An 11,993-nucleotide genomic window follows, 5' to 3' on the forward strand; every position below is an offset into this window, starting at 1 on the left:
TTAACGTCTGCGCCGTACATGGAAATACACCGAGTACACGATGTTTATTGGAAGGTTATGACAAAAAAAAAAGTGGAATCTCTGTGTGCAGGATAGTCAGATGACGAAATGAACAAACAGGAAAGTACGAATATTTCAAGTTTTGTTACTTGAAAGATCTATAAGAATTAAAAACAATTAAAAGTAATATTCTTTTACCCCCATTTAGTGGCCCGGCATGGCCAGGTGGTTAAGGCGTTCAACTCGTAATCCGAGGGTCGCGGGTTCGAATCCCTGTCGCATGCTCTCCCTTTCAGCCGTGGAAGCGTTATAATGTGCAGTCAATCCAACTATTCGTTGGTAAAAGAGTAGCCCAAGAGTTGGCGGTGGGTGGTAATGACTAGCTGCCTTCCCTCTAGTCTTTCACTGTTAAATTAGGGACGGCTAGGAAATATAACCCTCGAGTAGCTTTGCGCGAAATTAAAAACAAACAACCCTCATTTACAACACTAAACCTGTATAACAGCTTTTACCTTTACACAAACGTGTAACACAATGAAGCTACTGTTCACTGTTTACTGCGATTGTTTATGTTGTGTGTGTTACTGAAACACTACATTACAATGTCTTTAATCATATAGTTACAAATTATGGCGTTAAACACTCTTAATAACCACATGGGTGACCTGCAGCGTTTCTAAGACATGGCACCTAAAGTCGATATCATTAACCCTGTCCTCGCGCGTGACCTCACGCGGTAATTACTTAAAGAAAAAATCTAACCACGAAGCATGTATATGTCTGACGAGTATCTTTTGTTTAACACTTTGCTAGTGTAACAATCTTAGTCCGTACTTAACGTGGTTTTAAGTTGTGAATAATGATTCTGGTTTCGTATACATGATTTAACACTTTTATAAAACAATGGTTTTATTCTCACAGGTCTCTTCTACAATGTATGTTTGTTTTTGGTTGTTTTTTTACAAGCAACAATTCCATAATAATTTTATGTATAAAGCGAACTTTACTTTAGAGGTTACTAAATATGCTACAGACGTATCTTATTATGTATTGAAGACGTAACTTATGTAAAGGTGTAACTCGTCGCATACCAAAGATGCGTCTCAATCAGCTGTGGTGTACTCTCGCGGTCACTATCAACTATTTCCACAATAGCTATCTTTACAACAGGTTTTTACATACCTCCTGCTTTGTCTTTGCCATTATAAACAGCAAAATGTTATTCGATGTTTTTATTATGGGAGTTCCTTGGTAACTTCACCATAACTGACTTCCCTCGAAGGGTCGAAGGTAGCCTGGGGGTGGAAAGTTCTAAAGTTAGGGACGCGATACAGTTAAGCATACCCCAAACTTTCATGTGCAGGAACATCAGAGAAACTAGCAGAAACGCTGCCCTATTGGCAGCTGTTTGCACTAGTGGTTAATAATTGTAGTAATCAAAACGTGTTAAAAAATTAGGAAATTGAGCATTTTCTTTAAAAAATGATTTTTTTTCTTGGAAGTTTATTTGTTTAGTTTTTTAATTTCGTGCAAAGCTACACGAGGGCTATCTGCGCTAGCTGTCCCTAATTTAGCAGTGTAAGATTAGAGGGAAGGCAGCTAGTCATCATCACCCACCGCCAACATTTGGACTACTCATTTTTATCAACGAATAGTGGAATTGACTGTAACATTATAACGCCCCAACGGCTGAAATGACGAGCATGTTCGGTGTTCAGTGGATTCGAACCCGTGACCCTCGGATTGCGTTCTTTAGTCACATGCAACTCAATGCATCAAAGTGATTCAATGCACAGAGCTAAACATGATCATAAATTTTAATTACATGACCTGTAACATTTTAATATGTTAAAAGTGGTACGGTTTATTGAAAGTTATATGTTTTTAAGAACTCCAGTTTCTCAGTAGTACATTTAAAAATTACGTCCATAAAGATATAATCGAAACCTCACATACAGTTCTAGTGAAAGTCGTGTTCTTATTGCGAAGAGAGTTGTTTTATTTAAAGTTGTGTTATGTAATAAAGAAACTATTGTTGCACATACAACACTTATTTTTCTGTATGTCTGAATGTTGAATACTCGAAGTGTGAATTTTTAATGGACTGTGTTTGTGGTGCCATCCAACAGATGGCGAAGGAGTTTTGGTTATACATATATACTGACATACAAGCTATGCTCATTATAGTCAATCTCTTTTAATTGCCTGATGAAACTTGTGATAATGGTACTTCTGGTTGACTGTCCTCCTTTGTTTTCATCACTACTTTAAATTTAAAGATGCTATACATTAACTCAATAAGCTGTTTACCTGGTTGTTTAAATCATGCGTTCATAAGGTACCGTTCGAGTTGAAAATTCAAGTTATATTCTCAATTTCTTCTCTCATTGGATTATTATGACATTTTTGTATTGAATATCAAAATTACGAGTGAAGCCGCCCATTAGCACACCGGAATGCCTTCGGGCTTAAAACGCTGGAAACCGGGTTTCGATACCTGTGGTGGGCAGAGCACAGATAGCCCATAGTGTAGCTTTGTGCTTAACTTCAAATAAAAATACATATTTATTAATTTTACGTAAAAACAAGTACCTTCATTTTACTATAGTACAAACACGAAATATGCGGATAATAATTAATTATAAGCAGTTATAAGAACGTTAATGTATCTTTATATCGGTAGTTTTTAACATCAAAGTAATTTGATCAAATTCTGTATCACGTATGGAACTGGATGTTATAAAACGCATACCATATTTTACCGAAATTTGTGCTTTTTGAGCCATGATTTAAATTTAAGGTATTGGTGTTGCGACCTTTATTCTGTCTTGTGTACAGATGTGTAGTTCGAGTGCTTTTATAGCTCTTAATATTTTCACTGTGTCAGTTAAACGTTAAGTTTGGCCCTTCAAAAGAGAACCAAAAGATAGGCTGTGTATTTCGCATGCATGAAACATTAGGCAGAAAATTTTTTTCTTGTAATTTTGTGAGACTATCTCGTAGTAAAATACATAATTCAACATGGAGGAAACGTGAAATTGAAACTAATAAATTCTATATGCTGTCTGAATATAAATGATCATATAAATTACCATCCAACTTTCCATTCAGTAGATGTTTTAACGTAGTGTCTAATAATATATTTATTAGAACTTTACAAAAAACGAGTGTTATCGATTAAATCATAAAATGCGTGACAGTGAAATGATTTCATATTCATGGTAGAAAATTTGTTTGTTTGTGTTTTTAGAGAAAAGACACGCTGAGCCATCTGCTGTGCCCACTGCGGGGAATTTAATCCCGTATTTAAAGATATTAAGTCCGTAAACTTATCGCTATTCTGTGGTGTGACGGGGAGAGAAAACAAAAGCTTAACAATTTACTGTTTTAACGTCCGGTGGTTAGGGCACTCGACTGCCAACCTGTGGGTCATGGGTTCGAGTCCCCGCCCTACCAAACATGCTCACCATTTCAGCCATGGAGACGTTATGAGTTGCAGTCAATCCTACAGTTCATGGATAGCTAAAGAGCTGGCGGTGGGTGATGATGACCAGATGCCTTCTCTTCAGTCTTCACAACTAAATTAGGGACGGCTAGTACAGATAGCCTTCGTGTAGCTTTGCGCGAAATAAAAAGACAACAACAAACAAACGAAACTTTTTATGCATTCTGCGAAAGCAGCGAGTCATCACAGCCCATCGCCAACTCTTGAGCTACTGTTTTACTAACGAATAGTGGGATTGACTTACATTATAATGTCCCTGCAGCTGAAAGGGCGAACATGTTTGGTGAGACGGAGATTCAAACCCACAACTCTCACATTGTGAGTCAAGCGCCCTAACCATCTGGTCATGCTAGGCGAGCCATGGTCTTGGAGAAAAACCAAACCAAAATTTAATAATACTCCCTTTTAAATAGAGTTAAAAAATCGTTTCTGACAATAGGGTACATAGTTCTTTATATGCGTGACATTAATTTGTATCAACCGCCTCTTTCTATTTAAACGCAGATGTTTTTGATGTTTGCCAGATGCACTCGATGCTATGTAATTGTTGTCTTTAAATTAAACAGACCGACAGGCCAGTGCTGGCGCTAGAAAGCTGCGCCAAAAGAGGCGTGACGTGTAACAGTAGGCTTAAAGTCAATGGACTTTGTTGCGCACCATCCCGCTCTCATTGTTCTATTCTACGACGTAAAATCAGAGAAAATCATCCATTCTAATTGTATAAGGTTAAACGAATAGACAATGTAAAATAGGCTTTCTTCCAAACGTTTAAATATGAAAAAGAAGCAGCAGGATATGTTGAAATGAAAATAATGAATAGCCTAAGTTAGGACTATTTTCTTCTGACTAACAACTAACTGACAGAATGTATCGACGGCTACAATTATTGCAGTATACGTAACTTTTTAAACTTTATTTCGTAAAAAAATTAGGTCTTCTCATTAGCTACGTGCGTGCTGTAAAATCAGCTGTTATTAAAAAAAACAGACTTTGAAATCAAATCACTTATAGTAAGAGATATCATTGTAAAACTATTGGAAAAATAATAAAGGACATAAATTTTGATTATCTTAAAACGAATAGTGGGATTAACCGTCACATTATAACGCCCCCACGGCTGAAAGGACGAGCATGTTTGGTGCAGCTAACAATTTAAATATGATCATAGTTCGGCCAAAGATTAAAACAAATAACAGAGAAAAATACACAAAATACCCGTTTTCATTCCGAGATGAATCAGTTCAAAGATTTACCATCACCTGTCAGTAACTTAATACGAATCCAAGGATGGAACACCAACGTTCTTTCTCTTAAGCGAAACCTTTGATAATGTCTAACAAGGAGATGGTTCAGTCTATATAATAATATTTTTCTTACCAGTTGTTATTGTTTTTACTGTTGGCACAAATTAGATCAACGTTTGCTTTCTTTCTCGTCAGATACCCCTCATTAAACGTAAGGAAACATAAATAAGTCTATTTTATGTTATTTTTTTGACACCAACTCTACTCTAAACCTAAGCGTAAAACATATCAGTCCCTTCTGTCTCAATAGAACCTTGTGAAGTAAACGCTGCTTACGTTATCCCTTAAGAATTACGAAACTAGATACGAGTGAGATGATTAACCGTTCCTTCAACCACTGAGGAATTTGGCGAAAAGAAAAAATAGCCACCAACAGATATTTTCTATTTGATATCAGAGATTCAGTGAATGACTTCTGTAAGAGTTGTCTTGTCAGTTGTTCGTAAAACGTAAAGGAAAATGTATTTTAATTATCATGCAAATAGAAGAAAACACCGTGTTCCGAAACTTGTTATTGTTTGTCATGTCCTTGTCGTCTCCACAACAGGTTTAAATATATAAATTATCAGCACTTTGAAATTAACAAGACATCAATATTTTGCCAAAGTGCGAAAATTAACACGACATCAATATTTTGCCAAAGTGCGATTTCAGAAACTACGTTGGCGTTTAATTTTAAACATGATCTGTAGTGAAGATTTTTATAAATTGTGATATTTTTACTACGCAAAAATTTCGCGTATTTATAATTATTTCTCATGCATACTAATCGTAAAAGAATGCCTTTATTATAGTCAATAATGTTTCACATACGCAGTAAAAAAAAAAACAGGACTATGTTAATTAACTAATTTAATGTTAATTTTTCTTTAATTAAATTAAAATAAAACGAAAACGATACTGGTGGTTGATTGTTGTTAAGCACAAACCTACAAAATGAGTTATCTGTAGTGTGCCAATCAGAGGGATCGAACCTCAGATTTTAACATTATGAGCTCCAAAAACTTATCAGCGAGTTCCCAAGAGGCGAAAGTTTTGTTTGTTCGAATTTCGCGCAAAGCTACACGAGGGTTATCTGCGCTAGCCGTCCCTAATTTAGGAGTATAAGACTAGAAGGAAGGCAACTAGTCATCACCACTCACCGCCAACTCTTGGGCTACTCTTTTACCAACGAATAGTTGGAATGACCGTCACATTATAACGCCCCCACGGCTGAAAGGGCGAGCATGTTTGGTGAGAACGGGATTCGAACCCACGACCCTCGGATTACGAGTCGAACTCCTTAACACGCTTGGCCATGGCGGACCCTTCTAGTAACAGACTAGTGGGAAGACAGTTAGTCAACACCACCCACTGTCAATTCACGAACCATTCTTTTACTTACAAATAGTGGGACTAATAGTATTTTTATAACATCAATACCGCTGAAAGAGTGAGCACGTTCGGTGAGGAGGAAAGTTTTTATTTATTTTTATAATTACGTATTTTTCCTTTGGCAGTTTAAGTCATATTATACAGTGCAACAAACATGAAAAGAAACACAACAACAACTACATGTCATGAAGAGTCTTTGTTTAATAATACGTTTAATACGAGAGGAATAAACGCATTTAAATAATTCGAAGCAATGCAACATGAAAACTGCTGCTGAAAAATGGCCGTGCTTATTAATTCTCTGAAATGAAGCTTTACAACTGAAATCATGCGGTTTTAAAACTTATAAACAAATATTTATTTCCGACATAAAAATAGAGGGGTATTTGATTCTGGGTTTCCTTTAATCGTTCATGGCATGATAATTATGCTATAAACCCATATTCTGAAAGTTAGTTTTCCTTAACCAACTTGAAAGGACAGTTTGCTTTTTTTTTTGTTTTTAATTTCGCACAAAGCTACACGAGGGCTATCTGCGCTAGCCGTCCATAACTTAGCAGTGTAAGACTAGCAGATAGTCATCACCACCATGCGTCAACTCTTGGGCTACTCTTTTACCAACGAATAGTGGGATTGACCGTAACATTATAACGCCCCCACGGCTGAAGGGGCAAGCATGTTTGATGTTATGGCGATTCAAACTCGCAAACTTTAGAGTGCGAGTTTATATAAGTTTTCATTCATTAAAAGTAATGGAAGTGACTGAAGATCTGATATCACCTCTATCACATCATACGATTTTAACTGAATTACACAACGTTTTTAAATTGAAATAATTTTTTGTTATTTCAATGGTTAGTTTAAAAACGTACAACATTAAAATCCGGGGTTAGATATCTATAGTAAACAAAGTGCAAATAGTTCATTGTTTAAATTTGCACAGCTAAAATAATGACAAACCAATGGAAATAAAATGTATGCTTTGGTAAGGGATTTATTATTATTCTGGAACAGTGTGTGTGTGTGTTTCATTGTAGCAAAGCCACATCGGACTATCTGCTGAGCCCACCGAGGGGAATCGAACCCATTATCTTAGCGTTATTCTGGAACAGAGAGCTTATTTTATAATTTCACGCAAAGCTACACAAGGGCTATCTGCGCTAGCCGTCCCTAATTTAGCAGTGTAAGACTAGAGGGAAAGCAGCTAGTCATCACCACCTACCGCCAACTTTTGGATTACAGTTTCACCAATGAATAGTGGGATTGCCCGTCTCATTATAACGCCCCAACGACTGAAAGGACGAGCATGTTTAGTGTGACGAGGATTCTAATCCGCGACCCTTGGATTACAAGTCGAGTGGGAACAGAGAGATCTGACACAATACAGTCATTAACACATTGTTTGAAAAAGACGGCAGCGGCTTCATAATGATATTTTTTCAGTGGTTATTTATAATGTCGGTGTTAACCTCAGTGAATATCGACCTCTACAGATATTTGTCATGTTTATCTTTCTGTAAGGCTTGCGTCGATATTTATGACTTCGCCATTACTGGTAGATTAACTACCGCATTTGCCAGTTTGGTGCTTCTGTACAACAACTTAACAAATTACTGTGATACAATCAGCCATTAGTATGGGTGAAAATCTAGCAGACGAATCTCAGGTTGATGTCTCAACAGCTGACTTCATTTTACTTCATTTGGTGGAATGGCAGACGTATCCCGACTTGGAACTAAATAATTTTCGCTTCGTAGTCTCTCTGTGTTGACCAAATCTTCGATGTTTTCTTTGATGGACCTCTTGTAAATATGTTTGTTTTTAAGCACGAAGCTACATGTATCTAAGCGTTATCAGCCCTTAGACATGTCGATGAGCCACTTCGAGAGGGGGTACCTTGCGTGGAGTTCTGGTGACTGTTTGTATGTTGTTAAGCGCAAATCTTTCTGATGGGTTATCTGTGCTTCACTCACCATAGGTATCGAAACCAGTTTTTAGCTCTAGTGAAAGCATGAGTTGTGAGTAGTCCAATAATTTATTTTATTCTAATAATCTGATCCACCAGTCGTTTTATTTGTTGGCTATTGCTTACCAAATTAGATATTCTGATGGCCAGACTTCAGACGACGGCTGATAGCTGAGAACTGGTTTTGCAGTCAAGTAATCTGTTTGTTTGTTGTTGAGCTCAATAGTGGAGTATCGGAACCCGGTTTTACACGTTGTTAACGTCTGGGCTTACCGCTGTGCCATTGGTGGGCTCAAGTAGTATGCTATCTCCATTCGAGACGGAATCTGGTTTAGTGATGAAGTATCCAGTTCCTTGTTGCTCCTGAATCAATTTTTTTTTTCATGTATCTAGAATAATTTCAATTAATTTTGCAAAGCAATTGAAATATGATATTTGTTACAAACATTGAATGTATTTGGTGATATCATAATATAATCATTTGAATATTTTTGTAACCACCCTCACCAGACAAACTACCCCTTTCAGCCGTGGTGGGGTTATAATACGACGGTCAATTCCACTATTTGTTGGTCACAAAGAGTAACCCAAGAGTTGGGGGGTGGATGGTGTTGAATAGCAATCTTTCCTTTTGTCTGCCACTGCTAAATTAAGGACGGCTAACACAGATAGTCTTCGTTTAACTTTTCGCTTAGACATCATATAACAAAAACGTATCGCAATGCAACACACGAAAACAGGACTGCTAAACACCACTACAAACGCAAATATAATTTTAACAAATGAATAAAAAACAACAGAAAAATAAGACAAGAAACAATGCATTATAAAACATATATTAGATGTTTTAATAATTCAGAAAACAATAACAACAACTGAAACTCTACTCAAATTAATTACCTTGATTTACTGGCTTTCCTTAGAAATTGTATCGTGATAAGATTTTTTTGTCTCATTGTGAAGAGTTCTGGAATTAATTGTTCATAATCAGCCAGATTTAGACCATAGTGGCCAATAGGTAATTTTAGAAACCCTGTGCCCGAATCAGCAGAGAACTTTTGGATTTACAACGCTAAAGTCCGACGTTTGATTACCCACGGTTGACAGATTGCAGATTCCTCACTGTATAGTCTTGTGCTAAAGTTTCGTAAATCTTTTTTCATGTTGAAGTTTTTTTACCCAAAGTTAATGCTTTCAAAAATAGTTTCAAACTTTAAAAAATAATTTTAGAGGGTTATTAACAGGCCCCTCACGAACCAGTGGGGGAACATTTTTGTTTAAAAAGCACACTACTTAATCTGTTTTTTATTAATTAGAACTGAGATTTTTTGACATTTTTATTGGTTACAAGTGGGCATTTCCCGCACTTGTTTAACTTTGAGGCTGCAAAGAGTGATTTAAAATGGTAAGCTGACTGAAATCCATCAACACATCACAAGTTTAACAGCCAAGTACAAGAAACATGGAAGTTTCTAAGTGACATCCAGAGGTATTCAGGAACCGTTTAGAACTACCTTGGTAGATATCGTATCGTAGACATCTCGTCTACTCATCCCACTGCTGACTATCGTAACGCTTTGACCTTCCCTACCAAATCGCAGGTGAAATCGTAAGTATCTCATCTGAAAGTTAAGCATAAATAGGTGATAGCAGAATCATAGAAGGTTAATAACTGCTTAATTAATGATGTTGAGAGTGTAATTTCATTGATATATATTGAATTTATCACCAGTGTGTAGATCTTAGCACTAGCTAGAATAGAAATTTGAGAATAATGTATCTTACTTAAATATTTATTAATTAAAAATGTCAACTTGTCTAAAAAAAAAAAAATAGTCCAAAACCATCATTTTTAGGAGTTTCCAACTGATCCTACTCTTAAAATTCAACGAAGCTTTTCCTGTCTTGCTCATAAGGTATATATATATAAAATATATTGCTTATTATTCTCATGAGTCGTTTACTTTCAGTAATATTTGTTTATAGTTGAGCAGCACAAAGCTAAACATTGTGCTGCGCCTATCATGAGTGTACCGGTTTTGAGAGTTATAAGTCCATAGATTCACCACTAAATTACTGGAAAGCAACATCTTGTAAATCCAAATTTTACTTAATAATAATAATAATTTTTTACTTAATAAGCAACGGATACAGGTATTGTGCCAACACCATGGACTGAACCATGATTTTTAACACTTATAGACTTCAGACTTAACACTGAACAGAGTCACTGGGAACTTTTGTTTTTGTAAAGGGTATTTTGATTTTTAAATAGCACAACAACACCATCACTTTTTGCTTCTTTTAATCTGTTTAGTACCGTAGACGAGATAACTCGTCCAAGCCAATCAGTAGCACAGTGCCACGGACCAGTTAATTCGTTCTCAATAATACCTAATTTCAGCGCTAGATGTCAGCACCATTTGACCTACTTACAAATTGTTTCACTTTCGATCCAAAATGTTGTCACGAAAAAAGTTACAAAATAAAGAAACATTAGAGTTGTATTGTAGCAGTTGAAATACTTGGCAGTCAATAGGTTAATAAAGTCCTATACTTTATTAAAAAGCCACATCGGACTATCTGCTGTGTTCACAGAGGGGAATCGAAACCCCCGATTTTTGCATTATAAGTTCTAGTATATTTACCGCTGCACCTGCAGGACCTCACACTTTAGTATTTTACAACTATTGATGTCCCATCTTTGAACCAAAGTTAACGGCAATAGTTTCTGAAATATGAATTTCATGCAAAACAACATAAATCAGTACCATTCTTTTAGTTATTCTTCACCATTTAATGACCATAAAAGTGTATGCTACTATCGTCAACCAAGTAGGTTACAGTCATTGTTCCAAAGCTTCTTGAAACTTCCTGATATCATCAGGCAAACCTGAAGACTATAATTACTATTCCAACGTTTCTGTAAAATTTCCTAGCCAAATAATGCAACCATCGGGGCAATAATTGTTATTCCAAAGTTTCTGGTCAGCTTCCCAATGTTATTATGTGAACCTGAAGGTTATATTTATTACTCCATAGCTTCTGACTAGCTTTTTTAATATTATTATTATGCAGTCCTGAAGGCTACCACTATTAGCATCACAGAATAAAATAACAATTTTTCAAACATCTTCTGAAGTCACATTCCTACCTTTAAGTTACAATATTACAGTGAATAACCTTGATTACCATGGTAAAATTACAAACGTTATAAATAAATGTTTGTAGGCCACTTGGCATGGCAAAAGATCAATCAGACCAACTGTCAATTCTACCCAACCCATCAAAATTAGTGGAAAGAATGGCACTGCTTCTGATGAGACACCAATAAGGTAATGTCTGGTTCCAGGCCTGATCTCCCATATGGCCTTGCACATCAGTAACTTGCATTATGGACCAACCTACAGACCATTTGAAAAACCCTCACCATTTACACTTTAATAAATACTGTATACATTCTATAATTTTTGCCATATTTTTTTAAAAGGTGAATAATAATAATTTGTAATATTCTAAAACATTACATATTTTTTCATAAGCCATTGTAGATTGTTAATTATCGTGGTTGTAGCTACACATACACACCAGTTCCTGTTAATCCTCATATAATTCATTATCAAGACAAAATTCTTAATTTTCTAACTCATTACAACTCTAAAAAAAATTAGTTTACAAACACGATAAAACTACCACAACAGTCACAAAATATTACGAAAAATCCTCATCAAATCTCAATGTGCTCCAAATTTAACAACCTTAAAATCATGATTTTTGTTAATAAAATATTAAGTTTTCCAAATGCTAAGTATTGAGTAGTGAAGATACCATGATTTACTTCAGC

This window comes from Tachypleus tridentatus, chromosome 10, assembly GCF_004210375.1.
Source record: "Tachypleus tridentatus isolate NWPU-2018 chromosome 10, ASM421037v1, whole genome shotgun sequence".
NCBI classification, from domain to species: Eukaryota; Metazoa; Arthropoda; class Merostomata; order Xiphosura; family Limulidae; genus Tachypleus; species Tachypleus tridentatus.